Raw genomic sequence first — 15,874 nt, 5'->3', positions numbered from 1 at the left:
GAACAATAAAACAACAAAATTGATATCTCTTGGATTACCGAGTCCTAGACCTGATTTCTCAACAACGAGTTTTGTTGGAAGAGAAGTTTACAAACAAAAGTTGGAGGACCAAATAACCTCTAATTTAGGCAACCTTCCTCAGGACAAAACTCATGAAGGCATTGCAAAGTACATCAAAAAATTCACAAATTTGCATGCACTAGTGGAATGAACATTGCTTGAAACTCACTCTTAAAAGTATGGAATGCTAACAAGAATGCAGGTCATTTACCATAACATCAAAATTTTTTCCCTTGCAACCGAAGAAGAATGGAGCATACTACAGAAACTTATAGTTTGTATGTGAAAGTACTTTCAGTTTCAATCATCTCTATATCTTTACTATATATGAATATCTTTCATATTATCCTACATACTATAGTCTAGACTCTAGATTTCAGTTTAAAGTAACAAGTTTGAACTTTGTTTTTTAAAAAGGATCAATTTTGCAGTCTTGCACATGCTACTGCCTAAGCTAAAATTGCTAATTTACTAAACCGGCCTGTCAAATGCAGAAATGTACAACTGAAGTTGTAGAGATGTTTTAGACTTGTAGATGTCTTACTAATTTAGATTTTGAGACTTCACATTAGAAAAATTGACCTGAAGCTGTTGTTCCTCCCTTTTTTCTATAAAAGGGAATTCAAGGTCATTGGCTTAAAAGAATTGTACCATATTAGCTAAATATTGCAAATGAAAACCATTAATGATTATTAATTGTGGAATTGAATCTATGATTCTATCTAATTTTCATGTTTTCCAATTCAATGTATGTTGAATAAATGAATAAAATAGAAAACAAAATTTTATTCAAGAATTTCAAATTCAAATATGAATGATCATTGATGACATGATATAAACTATGCTTTACATTAATAATACTCTTTGTTCTCAAATTTTAATGATGAAACATAATACATTCTAATTTCTTTCTTTTCTAAAATGAACATTGAATGATAGGATATCATATAGTAGTTAATAAGTTCAAAAAATACCTATTGGTTGCCACTACTAATTTAGCAAAAATTTCCTAAATTTTCCAATTCATCTCTATGTCATCATCATCATCCAATTCTAGTAGTCCAGTTGCTTCATTGTTCTCTTCATTTTCATTTGTGTCTTCTTCAACTTCAAGTTCACTCTGACCTCCGCTTCTATGACTCGGACTCCCAATCCCATGGCCAATGCCACTACCAACTGTACTTGTCCCACTTGGAGTTGCTGTAGGAGATTGGTTAATGGTGTTGCCCAGTCCCACCCTTCTTCTTTTGCATCTTTTCTTCCAGATTTCCATTGCTTTTTGAAAAGAAAAAGTATTGACATTATACCTAGATGTGTATACCCTCAAGCATGATTCCAAATTCTTGTCTAGTTTGTTTCTTAGCTTTGATTTTAGGAAGCCCAAAGCACTGAAAACTCTCTCATCCTCCACTGAACCCAATATCATGGTTTGACATAGATCAGCAAGCTTGAAGTACTCTAAAATTTCTTCACACAACAATGTGCTCTATTTTAGTTATGTCCAAAGCTTTGTTGTCAAGCCTTCTTCATGTGGGTTATGCATTAATTGGTATTGATGCTTCATGGTCCTTGCAAAGGTTCCTGATTGCTATCTAAGAAGACCCTCATCTAATATTCCATTGATAGTCACTCCATTGAATTCTATAGATTTGCAAACTTCCTTTATCAAAATCAACAACCTTCTATGATAATCTTCCTTATTGTTGAAGGACCAATATTGAGGAAACAAAATTTCCATGGCCTCAAGTAGTTGATCATATGGGAATCGTGATATTATTTCAAAGGAAACTCTATAGGATATGTCCCTTTTAGTAGATGCTATAGACTCGACGATCTTGGTAAACTCTTCCCTTGTAACTCTTGTAGCTCACTTCTTTAGGGCACTGTAGTACATTGGTATCTAAAATTCCCTTACACAAATACATAAATCTCCATTTTCAATATTCCTTAAATAATTATCAAGATCGTCCAAATTTGTTAGTTTTTGCCAGTGATTAAATCTATCATTGGATAAATTTAGGTCAGTACGATAAAGACTATCGAGGGCTCGGCATGACATTTTATGCAACTAAGCATATTCTGCAATATACATGTCTTTTTGCTGGGCTTTTTTCATAATTAACATCATTTCTTCTAGCATGGCAAGAAGAGATGCCAAAGTCAAAAGTGTCTCTATATTGCTTAACCTCCGAAGCAGGTCGCCACATCTTTGATTTTTTGCATTGTCTCGATTTTTGTACATTAGTCCAATCAAAGATTGATATTCAAAAAATACTCGATGCACTAGTCCATCCAAAGAGATACATTTGGTATCAACATCTTTTAAAAGCTTTTTTCCATCTATAATTCCATTAGAAAAGTGTTGAAATTCCCTAAAACGCTTGGGACTTCAACAAAAATATGCATAAAACTCTCTTACTAAATCTTCAGCCTTGTTTACTGAAGGAAACTTCTTCACAACTCTAAGAGAAAGATTCATCCTATGGGCCATACAGTGAATGGAAACAACATATGGTGAACAAGAAGCCTGCATCTTTGTGCAAAGACTATTCCTTTGACCTTGCATTACTGAAGCTCCATCTGCTCCAACACAGACCAAGTTCTTTTCTATGGTCAATTTATCCATAGCTCCATATTCAATTAAATTTCTTTTTACTAACTAAAATAAAGATTTTTCTATTGCATTGTCTCTCAATTTAGCAACAGATAGTAGATGTGGTTGGCGGACATTATTTTGTACAGTATAAACATGCATGCATACCCATGACGTATTATCTATTGTTGTAACTTCGTCTAAAGACAATGCAATAAAGCTTGACTCTTTTTTTTTTTTGTACATCCTTTATTTCAACCTGTGCAATACAACTTTCCCATTCCCATCCACTGTTTATCGACCAATGACTGACAAGATAGTTAGGAACTTTTAGAAAGTGTAAAAAACCACTCATTTCTGGATAGTCTGTCATTGGACGCCCTCTACTCAAAATATAGAAAACATTACTTAATTGAACAAATTTTCCACGTTCTTCTACTTCACTTTCTTTTACAAAAATAGCATTAATAGAACCTTGAACTTCACCAAGCTTCGTCTAAATTTTTTGAAACATATAATATTCTTCAGCATTCCTTTTATGTTGACATTGCTCCTTTGTTTTATATCTTACCACTTTTATTTCCTTACCATCTACAATTGAGGTTTCCTAAATCTTACCAACATGTTTCTCTATGGTGTCTAATTTAAGCTGCAACCGCTTTTCCTTTTTATACTTCTAACTACAAATTGCACATCTGCATTCTATTGGTGGCTCACCTACAATTGGATTGTCCACGGGCTCAATGAATAGATACTTTGCTGCCCAATAAAATTTAAATCTCCTGGCCATCTCCCACTGACGATCAATTTTTTCTTTCGATTTTCCTCTCCCTTTAGTGTCACTGTTACTATTAATTGCACCATCATCATCACCGATGTTGATTGATTCATCTTGGTACTGGTTATTTACTGAATATTCTTCTTCAAGGGCATCTTCATTAGAGATATCAAGTTCTACAACTTTGTCACCAGCTTTATTAGGCTCCCCAATTTGTTGAATGGACTCCTATGTAGGTTGAGATTGTATAGGCTCCTTTGATGATGTACCTTCCTTACTTTGACCAACACTATTGCGTCTACCCCCGCCAAAGTATGAAGATATATTTTTGCATTTCATTGGCCTCTCTTGGACATCTTCACCTTCATTAGTCCTACTCCTCTTCCTATTTAAATCTGACTGTGACATCTCCATCAAATTAAGGCTGCAATAAAATACTATGGACTCATAGTTGTAGTCGTTCCAGTTCTCTACTGATTGCAATACTATGAAGAAGGCTCCTTCTTTCGACATGTTTCAATAATGAAAATCATGTCTTAAATAGACAACTACAAATAAATCATTTTCATTTTGACGAATGGGCCGACCATTACATATGATAAGAACTAATATTTGGCGAAGCCCATGTAATTTCAAGTGATCGAGTGGGCGAATAGGGCAAGAATTTGGGACCCCATTGTGTCTGATGCATGGTGAATTGGGTCCTACGACAAATAAAAATTTTACATAGGAAAATGAGAATTTGGTGAATGATGATCATTGAAAGAGACACTCAATTAATTCCGTGGTGAATAAGACTAAACATTAAAGAGAAATATGGGCGAAGAACCTGACTACCAAATTGAAACTACATAATAATAGTGGCAAATGTTCTGACCACTATATGAGTATTTTATAAAATCTGGGCGAACCGATCAACTAGTATACAATGTTTTTTTTTGCCAATTTCTATAGCCCGATAGCGACATATTCGCCAATTGGCGAATAATCACCACTAAAAAATCCCTGCTTCAAACCCATGAGCATAGCATCAATAGATCTGCATCTTCTTCTTCCCAAGAGCAAGCATTCAAGGCTTAGTCAAATTCAAGAGGAATGGGGAGAGGAAGAACTGGCTCAAGCAGAAACTCCAGAGACAGAGGGCAAGGTAATGGAGGACAAAGAAATGTTGCAGCAGAAAGTTCAGGAAGAGTAGATGGAGCAAGTAGCTTACAAAATACTTCAAGAGGAGGTTAGAAAAACTAAAACTCAAATAGGAGTAATGTAGAATGCTACTACTATCATAAATATGGACATTATGCAAGTGAATGCTGGAAGAAGCAAAATGATTAGTTAGGACAAGAAAATGTGACTGATGTGAATATGGGAAGTGGAAACAATGCCACTGCCTTCATCATGTGTAATGTTGGTGAAGAAGGAAGCCCTAGGGTTTGGTACCTTGATAGTGGATGTAGCAACCACATGAGTGGTAATGAAACCTTGTTTTCATTCATTGACAAGAGTTTCAAATCTAAAATTAAAATGGCTAACAATGGAACCCTACCAGTAGTGGGCAAAGCATCTATTATGATCCACACCAAGCAAGGTAAGAAGAAAGAAATACAAAATGTGTATTTTGCCCTTGGTATGAAGCACAATTTGATGAGCATTGGTCAACTCATTCAAAATGGATACAAAGTGCTGATGGAGAATGACATGTGTGTCATTCATGAAAAAGATGGGAGCAAGAACTTACTTGTAGTAGTTCAAATGACAAAGAACATAATGTTTTCCTTAAGGATAGAGACATGTTTCCTATCTCAAGTTGGTGTTGCACCTCCCACACAATCAGCTCTAAGGAGTGTGATTGAAGACCCCTCATGGCTATGGCACCTCAGGTATGGTCATCTAGGCTATGCCAATTTAAATTTGTTGTCAAATAAAAAAATGGTAGAAGGTTTTCCATGTCTATGAAATTCATGTGACAAGCGTGAGGCTTGTATTTTGGGTAAGCAACACAACCTTCCCTTTAATTTTGTAAATTCTAGGAGGGCTAGATATCCATTAGAGTTAGTGCATACTGACCTAGTTGGTCCTATGCAAGTTACTTCCATTGGGGGGGAGTACTTATTTCATGGCATTTATTGATGATTTTAGTCGTAGGACATGGATTTATTTTTTGAAGTCTAAATTTGAAGCATTTGATAAGTTTCTTGAGTTCAAAGCCTAGACTAAAAGAGAATGTAGACACTATATCAAAGTCCTTAGATCAGATAGAGAAGGGGAGTATACCTTGAACTCTTTTGTAAATTTTTGCAATAAACATGACATAAAGAAAGAGCTCACAACTAGTTATACACCACAATAGAAGGAAGTGGCTGAAAGAAAGAACATGACCATTGTTGAAATAGCAGGGAGCATGATGAAAGAGAAAGGTCTCCCAACGGAATTTTGGGGAGAGGTTGTGGCAACAATAGTTTACCTAATTAATAGGTGTCCTATAAAGGCAGTTTGTGATAGAATTCTAATGGAAGCATGGTCACAAGGAAGATGCACAGTTGAACACCTAAGGGTGTTTGGATGTGTTGCATATACACATGTGCCTAAAGAGAAAAGGCAAAAATAAGATGACAAAGGTGTGAAGTGCATCTTCACAGGGTACAATTCAGAATCAAAGGCATATAGATTGTATGACCCATTGAACAACAAGATGATTCTCTTAAGAGATGTGAAATTTCTTGAAAATTGATCTTGGTATGGAAAAACTAATGAGTCACCCAACACTTCAAGTAAAGTGCCAATTATGAGTGAAGAGGATGCTGACGAACAACAAGAAGAAGGAGCAGATAGAAGAAAATGAAAGTAGCCTCAGTCATTGCTGAGCTCCTCTACGCATGATCAAGTGTCAGTTCCGAGTAATAGTGAAGACCAAGCTAGTTGAAAAAGCAACAACAATGAAGATTTTGAAGCCACACTCTCCTCCCTTTTACCAAGAAAGACCAAGAGTCTTAGGGAGATATACCGAGATGAAAGGTATGAAGATTATGATGAGAGTATTAATTTTGCATTATTTTCTCATAGTGATCCAATATATTTTGAAGAAGTTGTTAAGAAGAAGAAATGGTGTAAGGCCATGGATGAGGAGATAGATGCTATAGAAAGAAATGAGACATGGGAGCTAACTGATTTTCCTCCCAAGAAGCAAGTGATTGGAGTGAAATGGGTCTACAAGACCAAATGCAATGCTGAAGGAAAGATTGATAGGCACAAGGCAAGGCTGGTAGTCAAGGGCTACAAATAGCAGTATGGAAGAGATTATGATGAGACATATGCCCCGATTGCAAGAATGAAAATCATGTGTATTGTTATAACAATTGTAGCTCAACACAAATGGAAGGTATATCAAATGGATGTGAAGTCCGCTTTCCTAAATGGTAGATTGAAAGAAGCAGTATATGTGGAGTAGCCACTTGGTTATGAGGTAGCAAGTGAAGAGAAAAATGTATATATATTGAAGAGAGCTCTTTATGGGCTCAAGAAAGCTCCAAGGGCATGGTACAGTAGGATTGACTCATATTTGATGAGCAATGGCTTTAGCAAAAGCAATGGTGAACCTACTCTCTACATCAAGGTAGCAAATAGAAATGTGTTGATTGTTGTCTTGTATTTAGATGACTTGATTTTTACTGGTAATGAAAAGGCTCTAATTGGTGAGTTCAAAGAGACTATGAAAAATGAATTTGAAATGACAGACCTAGGTCTCTTGAAATACTTTCTAGGCATAGAAGTAAAACAAATCCATAATGACATCTTCATTTCTCAAGAAAAATATGAAGGAAATATCTTGGAGAGATTCAAAATGTAGAACAGTAAGGCAGCCCCCACACCAATAGTAGTAGGTCTGAAGTTGAGCAAGGAAGACTTGAGCAAGAGAGTGGATCCAACACTATACAAAAGTATGGTTGGAAGTTTAATGTATTTGATTACAACTCCGCCAGACCTAATCCATGCAGTAAGTCTGATTTCTAGATTTATGGAAACACTAAAGTACTCTCATTGGCAAGTGGGAAAGAGGATCCTATTGTATGTGAAAGGTACCAAGGGATTTGAAATTTTGTATACTCCATCACATAGTTTGAAGTTGGTGGGCTATACTGATAGTGATTGGGCTAGAAGTTTAGATGATAGGAAGAGCACTTCCGAATACATGTTTCATATGGGATCGGGTGCAATTTCATGGGCATCTAAGAAGCAACCTATTGTTACTCAATCTACAGTAGAAGCTAAATACATAGCAAAAAATGTAGTAGCATGTCAAGAAATTTGGCTAAGGAGGATCTTGAAAAATTTGAATGAAAGGAAAGAGGATGGAACCACAATTTATTGTGACAACATCTCTTCAATTGCATTGTCCAAGAATCTAGTCTTCCATGGTAGAAGCAAGCATATTGAGATCAAATATCACTTCATCAAAGAGTTGGTGGAGAATGGGGATATCAAGATGGAATTTTGCAGGTCTGAGCAGCAACCAGCAGACATTTTTACCAAGCCATTAGACATTGGAAGTTTTGTACATGTAAGAGAGAGTCTTGGTGTAGTTGATTTGGATTAGCAATGATCTTTCTTTTTTTGGCTTGGGACAAAGGGGGAGTGTTGAAATATTAAATGCAATGACCATTTGTCCTTGGAGCCAAATGCCCACCTACCACCTAACAGACTCTAGAATAAATAGAAACAATAACTATGGTGTGTGATTTTTTTGAAATCAGGAAAGAGGGAGGAAAATATGACAAAAAAATGAATGTTTTAGATTCATTCAAGTGATTTCAGTAGATCAAAAGTTTAGCAAAGAGTTGTAGAGCAAAGAAAGAGGAAAGAAGTTGATGAGAAGATTAGTCATTACAGAGACAGAAGGAAGTTTGTGTCGTGTTTCCAGTTGCATGTGTTTTCTCTATTCATTCTATAAGTTTGTTATTGTTAGATTTGTCCTATTGAAGAAGTGATTTCTCTAGGCACCATTGTATGTAGCCATTAGAGCTTCAAGTTTAAAGTTCATTAAAGTTTGAAGTTTTACCAATTTAGGGTTATTTTAGGGTTTTCAGGTTGAAGCTGAATGCTCCTAGATTTTGTAATGTTTTTAATCAAAGTTGAGTAGAAAGCAAGCAGGCATACTTGAATCCATTGATCTTCCTCTATTCTTTGTTTTTTGAGAAGTTTTTTTAGAATCTTCAAGCTTTGGCTCTCTAGTTTCAATGGTGGAAACATTCATGTTGAAATTTCTCTAAGTTATAATTTTTCCAGTTTGAGCCGAGCTCACTCGGCATCCATTGTTGCCGAGCATTTCCCTTTGTGTGCCAAGGTTACTCAACTTCTTTTTGTTTTGAGCTTACTTAGCTTCTTCTTATGCCGAGCTAACTTGGCATCTATTGCCTATCACTTAGCACCTTCACGTGCCAAGCACATTGCCACTCAGAACCTTCATGTGCCAAGCAAAACTAGCACTCAACAATTGTTAGTGGCAAGCAAAATTTTTAATGTTGTGATTTATTTCTCATAACATCCTCTTCAAATTGCTGCCTATTTTGTCCTGGAAATCTATACACCCCTACATGAAAACATGATATGCATAGAAGTAGTCAGCAACCTGGTAAAAGTCAAGCAATTTCACATTAGGTGAATTGCAATTTTACGTAGTTAAGGATCTTCCAGTCAAATATTATTGGCTCATTAAGGAGAAGTTTAATAACCATTTATGCATAGCCCTCAACAATAGTTATGCCATGCATGGTAGGAACTAAAAACCACGTTCCTTGGTCTTCTCCTAACTACAATACATTATAATGTTAATTGATGCACAATACCGATATAGGGCCACAAGGTTGAGCCTCCCCTTGTTGATCTACATCAAGGAATTCTTCATTGTTGAATGCATTTTGTTCATTCATAGTTTCCCCATCTGCAAGTGAAAGAGTGTCAAACACTATTTAATATGTAATCTTTTATATAATAAAAGATTTCTTGTCTCACAAAGCATTGCAATTAGCATAAACTTTCTACTCATTCAAATCAAGAGATGAAATGCAAAATTGTGCATAATTCCTACCTTCATCAGACCAACAATATCTTTCCCTTAGTCTATTTTATGGCAGTGTGATGTCTCTGACATTAGCTACATGAAAGAAGAGAGAACCATTTATGATTATTTAGAGCAAAAAACATGTATGACACACCCCTCCAAGATGCTCTACATTAAACACTGTATTAAATGGTTTTGGCTTGAGATTAAACAATGGTTTTTAAAATAATGCTCTTGGTTTTATTTGGACTAAACAATGGTTTTGCGTGTTGTGCCCTAGGTCATTTCTGGGTTTATTTTAACAATGATTTTATGAATTGTTCTATAGATAGGCTATGCATGAAATGATTTGTGATTTTGAAATATTCTTATTTGTAATGATATTTAATAATGAATTTCATTTGATATCAATATCTTGTTATGATGAATCAAATCAATTAGATCTAATTATTCTTTCACATTATGTATGTCATAAATCTACCATAATATGATACCAAACTGACTATTGTTGTGTGACAAGTTGGTGCAGGATCAATACAACTTCCCATGGAAGAGGGGAGGTATCATGGGGAAAGAGGGAAAAACATGGTAATGACACCTAGAGGCTTTGAAACTTCTCAGAAAGGATAAGTATGATCAGATATGATTGGTCTCCTAGTTAGAAAAGATCACTGGTAAGATTATGAGATTTTTGTGGGCACCTTTACCTTGGTTATGGACCACCATAGATTTATATCAACAGTGAACACCCCTTACTTTCACCATCTAGGATTGTGTTAGTTATATCTAACTTATAGGGGATGCATAACAATGATGTTTACTCCTAATATTTTAAGAAAACATTTAACCGGAAACAATCTAAAAGGTGTATGCATGTGTGTCACAAATGGTTTGCATAACATAATAGAATTACCACACACATACAAATTTATTTATGTACATGCAAATTTTATATTATTATCAGCTAGTATTAGATACAATTTAAAATTATTAATGTAGATCCCTCCACTAGATTCTAGTGTATGTTCAACAATAAGGTGATTATTTGTGAGTTTGTATAATTTATTCTTATGCCATGGTTCAACCATATTGAACCCTACCTCTATCATAACTTCATTTAAATCAATTTGGTCGACAATTAGGAATCAAGATAGCCTTGACTATTAAGGAATATTAACATTAAATTGTTGGGGAATCACAACCCATTGCAAACTTTGGTTAAGTATTATATCAAGCTTGAATTAAATTTGGTTTGGGAACTTTAGAAAACTTGATCTAGTTGAGTGGCCAACTTCTTGATTCACAATTGACGATGGTAGAGATAATGCGCCAACTCACCCATTTAGGGATTTGTTTTGTGTTGATATTAGGCTTTGTTTCGGAAGGAGAATTAAGGAGCAAAAAAGGTGATGGACTTCTTGTTTCCACTTAAGTAGACATCACGTGAATTGCATTGTAAGAGCTTTGTCTCTGCTCAAAATGATTGGGGAAAGGTTTTTTATCCTGTGGTTTTGGCACATGCCTACTACTATCTCACCCATCTACTCCAGAATCTGATCTGAGCTTTTGGGAGTCGGCAACATTTTCGACCCCAAACAAAAACCAAAGAAGAGGCACCAAAGTAATCTCTAGGCATGATACTTATGTGCCTTTCATCTCTTAATATTGAATAGAGTTGCATAAACTTGTCCTATGAATTCTAGAGAAGAAAAGAGGAGTTTTCTTTAACTTCCTTTTATCAAGAACGTATGCATACGAAAATGGAATTTGTGATTTTATTTCTTGGGAAATTTGGTTTCCTAGAAAGGAAATTATTTATCTGTTATACCAAAATCACGACTCCTATCCTTTATAGATGGAAAGTTTTATGTACTAATTATTTTTCAAATTCTAGAAAAATAAAGAATTTCCATACCTTTATTGTATGAAGAAATGTAGCCTTGCAGAAGAACATTATCATGCTGGAATAAAGTGAAAATGAGAAGAAGTGAATGGTGAGTTTGATTGCTAGAATAAGAAAAAATGAGCTGAACTGAGAGCATATAATGCAGATCTATATTTCTCAATGATAGTTTTGAAAAAAGAAAAAAACTAAAGTGAATAGAATACAGAACGTACAATACCAGATGCCCTCAATGTCAATTCTCTCCAGATTTCTTATGTTGATTTTGGTGACCGTTGTGGTTGCATTCCTTAAAAATGCAATTAATTGTACCAAAAGAAGGTGCAAGGGATATGTCGATAGGTTTTACTAAAAAGGTAAATTGAAGATATTGTATAATTGAAAGAAAAATTTATATTTAGATTAAAGTTAGGGTAACAATTGAATTTTTAACTAAAAAAGGATAGAATAAAACATAAACATATAGGTAGAAGTGTCCAAAGATGCATAAATTGTTGGTCTCTGAATGGTTTTGACATTCGAGGTTCAACACACTTAACCAATTTTAACTATACATGTTGAGTACACTATATATGTCGAGCTCTAGTATGTGCTAAACCAAAATTTTAATAGGCGTCGAGTGGCTTCAGATATCAATTAATCAACAAATACTAAGTGATACATGTACCAAGCAAGACAAAGTGTAATAGGTGTCGAGTGAACTAGGATAGTATATGTGTTGAGCACTAGTAATCTAGTATGTGCTGAGTAACACAAAATCAACATATTAGTTTGTGCCTTCAAAAACTGAGATGCAAAACTATTTTTAGATGATTCACGAAGGAATAAGAAGATAAGATCGAATCTTCATATTTACCTATGTTATCAGCATGCAGCAAATCAAAAAATTGGAGAAAACATGCAACCAGTGGGCTAAATCTAAGGATTTGAGCGAGAATTTTGAGTTTGTGATTTCATTACAAACCCTAAAGTCCACAAAGTCTTTATAAGGAGACTTAGACACCATAATTTTGATTTGCAAATTTTATTGAAGGTATTGTTAAGGAAGCTGCTAAGTAGATAGAAAATTGCAGATCAGAGCAAGCAGTAGGGGTGTCAAGGACTTAGTGAATTTAATAGCAATTACACATTGAGTTGATCAAAATAGCACAAGGGATAAGAAAAAAGATCAAATCAAGCAAGGATCACATTAAAGAGTGCAAATCAAGTGCCTAAATCTAACAATTCAAGATTGCCTACTATCAGGTTAATGATGCTAATACTTTCTAGCAATTGTATTAGAAGTTGGAAATCCTATATTGATAGGTTAGCTTAACAGCTAGGTGGGAGAACCTTTGAGAAGGTGTTTGAAAGTCCTAAGAAATTAGGTGGGCCTAACAGCCCTTTGTGAATCCTTTAACAGGGTGACACTTCATGTAAAGTGTTTGTAAATCCTTTAACCAGGTCACTATTGACATAGTGTAAATCCTTTAATAGGGTAGGCCTTTAACAAGGCAGGCCATTAGAAGTGCTCAAACAATTATTGTTGCAGTGATTTTGTGGATATCATCCCCACACCAGTTTTACCTTCTTATTGCTAGAGGGTTTCTAGGTTACCAAATTCCTGGTATTATGTGTTGATGCATGCTTTCATTTTGTGTTTTTTTTATATCTTTACATGCATGCAGTTTACTTTCAATTATGTGCTTAAAAGGGTTTGAAAATGTTAAAAATTAGTTACTTTTGATCCATCCCCCCCTCTTAGAAGTACTCTTCCCATTTGAATATTTCAAAAATTGGTATCCGAGCATTGGTTCTTACAAGGAGAAGCCTAATAGCTTGGAGAAAAGATCAGAAGATGGAAGTCTTCAAACTTGGTAAGATCATAGATAATTAGGTGATTGATGTGCACCTTGCTCTACAAAAGTTGGAGGAAGCCAGAGAGGAATTGAAACAAATTTTGAAAAGAAGGAAGGACATAGGTATAGCTGAAAATGACATACACTACAAGGAGATTGATACCACACAAGTGTTTGCTAATGGAGATTCCAAAGAATTTGATGAAGCAATAGCAGAATTGATGGAGAAAAATAGAGCCCAACCAAAAGAGATAAGATCTCTTAAAATAGAACATAAATCACAATCCATGATGCTATGTGAGATAACTCAACAAAAGAAAAAAATAATTGAGGATAGGGCCATGCTTGAGGATGACAAAAGAAACCTTGCAAATAGACTTGAGGATTAACATTGAGATCTCCACTATAAGAATGCAAAATGAAAAATTGTAGAATGAATTGAAGAAAGAAAAGGAGATAGTAGAGAGCTTGAAAAAATCAAGTGAAGCCATCAAGAACGTTGAAAAATTACTAAAATCACCAAGATCTAGAAATGACACTTTAGGACTAGGATTTACTAGTACTGAAGAAGGAGAGACATCAAAGAGTGCTAAGTAAAGGAGTGACAAAGGTAAGAACTGTAAACCCACTTATCATTTTTGTGGTAAAAAGGGACACATTGCTAATGTATGCAAGAGTAGGAAGACCAATCAGTAGGTCAAACCCAACAACAATGGTCATTGTCACAAGTGTAATAGGCAAGGACACCTAACACAAGATTGCAAGACCAAAACCATGAGGACACCAAGATTTGATGGTCACTGCTACAACTGCAAAAAGTATGGACATAGAGCCTTTGAGTGTAGATCAAAGCCTATGTGGACACCTAATCAACTTGCAAGAAGAAACAATCATGCGCACCATTACAACTGGGATTACAATACTAAGAAAAGCTATCCTTACTATTAGGAGTATGGTCATGATTTTAAGAGCTACATAAGAACACACTTCAGAGGAAATTGTAGTAGGTGGTTAAGTCAAACCACATGTTTGAGTTTCTTGAAGACTAGACATATCAATAGGTATTGTCCACCAACGGCCAAGGCACCCAAGCCAGAAGTCAACAAGGGTAAAAGGAAGGTTATCATGGAACACATTAGGGCATAAACGAATAGGACATGGCAAAGAAGGGATGCACCAATCACAAATAATGGAGGGATCACTTCACCCAAGAGGTCAAGTGGTCACACGTCACCCAACTAAGAAAAGAAAGGTGTATGGGACTGATATACAAAGTTGTATCATGCATTAGTCACAATAAAAAAAAGTACTACAATGAAGAAATCAGCATGAGAAAAGATGCCAAGTCAAAATTTTGAAGAAGTTGTCGAGTTGCCCTTAGATTCTAAATAAAGCTCCAAGTACATGCCCAATTTTCAGTAGCGATCAAGTTGATAGTTGATGCTGAGTTGGAAATGTTAGTGGATGTTGAGTGAATGAAATTCAATGGATGTTGAGTCATATTGAAACCTTCAAGTGCCGAGCTTACAATTGTATGTACTATGTAATAAATGCTAGGTTTTAAAAGGTATAAAGTTAATTTTTGTTTATTTTTACACTATTCAAACAAAGAGCAAAGACAAGAAGAGAAATGAAGCGATCAAACAACAACCTTGCAACCTTTTGAATGGATTTCAACAACAAATTCAGCATGATTTCATCAATTTAAAGGTATTTATTAGGTGCCGAGCTATTCATTCTTAAATTTTATTATATATTTAAACCCTAGTTCAGTAAAATGGCATCTAGTTCCAAAAACCCCAAGGGAAAAGAGAGTCATGAGGTTCAACTAGTTAGCAACAAGGTCAAACATCCTGAGTTTAGACCCATTCCTAAAGTGGCATACAAAAATGACCTTGTTGATGCACTATCTATTATTCCATCGAAGGTAGTTATGGTACAAGATGTGAGAAAATGTTATAACTATAAGATAGGTTCCATAGGAGACCTTGAAATCTTCCAAGCCTATGACAAGTTGTGCGACAATGGGATACTAAAGGATGAGTTTTAGATAGTTGAAAAGAAGGGTTTGACAAGTGCCCTATTTTTTCCCATGATGTTTAAGACAAAATGGATTCACATTGCTTTGAGACAAATTCATGATGGATGTCTATGGCTGTAAATAGGACCTATCAAGATTACTAAGAGGATAGTCCATAGGGTTGTGGGATTCCCAACCCTAGGTTGGCCAAAGACTTTGAGAAGTGATAAAGAAAAGAAATTAAGAAGAATACAGGAGCTAAGTGGAACAAGAGGGGTATGACCATTGACACTGTAATATAAACCCTTCTTGACTTTGCAATGAGAGTGATTTCTCACAAATTCTACCAAACTAGTAGATTGAATAGCATACCCTGCATAGCTATGGATGTAGCATATAAGTTGGTAAAAAAAGATCATACTTATGATCTAGTAGACCTAATGCTTTAGCAAATTAATGAAAACTTGGGAGCTATAAGAATATCCAAGGGAGCACAGGGAAAGTTTGGATCAATACTAGTCAGCATATTTTTCTATGTGATGGAAGAATTTCCTTTAATTGGGAAGGTAAATTGGAATTCAAACAAGTCTAATTTAACATAGATCAATGAGTACATAGAGTAGATGG

Source organism: Cupressus sempervirens, chromosome 5 (genome assembly GCF_028749045.1).
Source record: "Cupressus sempervirens isolate cs-2001-9-10 chromosome 5, ASM2874904v1, whole genome shotgun sequence".
In the NCBI taxonomy this organism is placed as follows: Eukaryota; Viridiplantae; Streptophyta; class Pinopsida; order Cupressales; family Cupressaceae; genus Cupressus; species Cupressus sempervirens.
The sequence above is the reverse complement of the archived record's forward strand: the minus strand, read 5'-3'. Positions refer to the sequence as shown.